At 44.4% G+C, this 2,732-nt stretch overlaps 1 pseudogene; it reads right to left on the reverse strand.

The window, feature by feature from the left end:
* Positions 1-1,123: 1,123 nt before the first annotated feature.
* LOC147961212 (heat stress transcription factor A-2e pseudogene) lies at positions 1,124-1,618 on the reverse strand (annotated as a pseudogene).
* Positions 1,619-2,732: the final 1,114 nt, after the last annotated feature.

The raw sequence follows: 2,732 nt of genomic DNA on the forward strand, positions 1-2,732 counted from the left end.
ATGCTGGATTGGATTTCCTGAATTAAATATAGTAACTGTTATGGAAGCAGTCATAGTGTACATTGTACACTAAAGCAATCGTTTCTTTCAGCTTGAAAGAGAGACACCAAAAAAGGAAGGAGGAAGTATCAAGCACACATTTACCTTGTCAAAAACCAGATACTAAGCATGGAAATGAGTGCAAGCAATCTGAACAATTTCCTTATCAATGCCAAGTTCCTGCCCACCAAACTGGTTGCATGGGAAAGCAAAGATCTCAAAACCTGTGGTCCCACAAAATTGTTAGCATAACATATCATAACTCAAAATCAAGGACTAATCATATGCAGATAGATCCGTGCGCGTGAGCTGGCGTGGAACGGAAAGTAATGACAAACAAAAGCGTAATAGCACGGAACAGAAAGTAATGACAGGCAAAATCATGGCACTAGATCAAGAATGGACACCACAGGAAACAGTACACACAACAAAAAATGACAGGTAGTAGGAGTAGGCGGCAAGGATGATATGCACAGCACCTGCATTTTCTGTTGTGTTGTGTCCATGTCCACCTTCCTTCCAGAAAACTTTCCAGGAAAACTGAATAATACTTTCTAGGAAACTTTCTAGGAAAACTGAATAATACTTTCCAGGAAACTTTCACCGCACAAGTATCTCTGTATTTTCTTCCCCGCCGAAAAAGTGCAACCCCACAGAAGAAACGAACTTGGATGCCAAGGAAGCAGAGTTCATGGCACACACCGCTCGCTTTACGACCTCTGTTGGAAAAGGCGGTGCCTAGGAGGCGCTTAGGCACGCTTAGGCGTTAGGCGATGGACAAATGCCTCGCCTAGGGCATAAATGGATGTCTAGGCAGGGAAAGCAAGAAATTGTCTACCCAAGTAAGAAATCATACCATATTGCACAGATATGCCAAATGGACCATATTCCAGTGGTAGTAGTTGGTAGTTCACTTATTTATAAGACCTAAATTAACATCGATACACAAATAATAACCATAGATACAACCTGATAGTGAAAACTATATTGGCGCCTAGGCTGCGCCTAGGCCGCTTAAGCACCGCCTAGGCACTAGGCGAAGGCTAACCGCCTCGCTTACGCCTACCGCTTTTTCCAACCTTGTTTACGACCTCCCGCGGTCCATCTGAAACGAATCCACGAAAAAATACTAAATTCAGTAGATGATTCAGATGCAAAATGCACATCCATTAGGAAATAATCAGTTGATGCCTCGGAATATATAGTACTACTACTAGACTCCGAGTAGTAAGTGCCAGTTTTCAGACTGCATCAACAATCTACCGTATGCACAGAAGGTGAATTAATTATTGTGGAAGGAAGCTACTCGGTTGCTTAGTGATGTGATTACCATATGAAGCTCGAGAAGTTGTTGTGCTTGAAGTAGGTGGGGGTCCCAGACGACCAAGCTATTGTTGGTGGCGCTCCAGGAGATGACGGCGTCGGTGGCGGGGTCGTTGACCATGTCATAGGTCTTGGCGAGGAACGGCGTGGGCTCGGCGTCGCCCAACTCGTCCATCGTCCTCGGTGCCCCGCCGGCCGCCGGGGACGAGCAGGGGCGACCCTCCACCTTCACCGGACTCATCATCCGGTGGCTCATGGCAGCAAATCCCACCTATATCAAACGGTGTGGTGGTGGACTATCCACCTAGTGCTCGCCGGCGGCGAGTGGGTAGGGAGAGGAGAGGAGGTGGAAAGGAGGCTGGCGGTGAGTGGGTTGGGAGAGGAGAGGAGGTTGGGGATCTGGATCGGGTTGGGAGAGGAGAGCAGGTTGGGGATCTGGATTGGGCTGCGTGGATTTTTTTTGAGACAAACGGGGGGTTGGTGGTGTGGGATGGTTGGTGCCTTGGGGTGTGAGTGGATCCGGGGGTGGTTGGTGTGCGAGTATAGTAGTAGCGCGGGTGTTTCACTTGCGCTACGGCTATCCATATAGTAGTAGCGCATGTTTTACAACCCACGCTACTACTACGGCTTGTTCGTGGGGCATGGTTGGAGATATTTACTAGTAGCGTGTATTTTTTTTGTCACGCGCTACCAGTAATATTTACTAGCAGCGCGGGTCAATATAGCACGCTACTAATAAGTAGCAGTAGCGTGGGGCAATATAGCGCGCTACTAGTAAGCGACTGTCTATAAGCTTTTTCCTAGTAGTGATCGGTTAGTATCGATTGAACCTAAGTTTTTGTTTCTTCACATGATGTGTGCTATTCTTGGAATGTCATTTTATTTTGTTTATGCTTGCTGTTTTAATAAAATACTTAGATATGAAAGTTTTTAAATAAAAGAGAGTCCTCAATTAGCTACCTATTTACTTAACTGCTCGCTTGATCTTCACTTATATCTTTTTGGAGTAGTTTGTCATTTACTCTTGTGCTTCACTTATATCCTATGAGTAAATAGTTGAATAAATTGAATGTCGTGAAGTTGAAAGCATATAATGCCTAGTGGTAGCTTCACATTGGGTTTAGAAAGTGAAGTCTTTTGAGGCTTGACAATCACAATATTGGTCATACAAGCAATTCACGAATAATTAGTATAAGGAAGAGAACTTTCACATGCAAATACACTATCATGGAAATCTTTTGTGATTGTGAGCCCCCATCAAAATATTATATGCCAAAATTATTGACGTTGGACAAGGAAGACGACGTAATGATTTATATTTGCTCATATTCACATAGAAGTTATATTGTCATAGATCCTTCAACATGTGG

This window comes from Triticum urartu, chromosome 7A (assembly GCF_056163025.1).
Source record: "Triticum urartu cultivar PI428250 chromosome 7A, HENAU_Tu73, whole genome shotgun sequence".
Classification (NCBI taxonomy): Eukaryota; Viridiplantae; Streptophyta; class Magnoliopsida; order Poales; family Poaceae; genus Triticum; species Triticum urartu.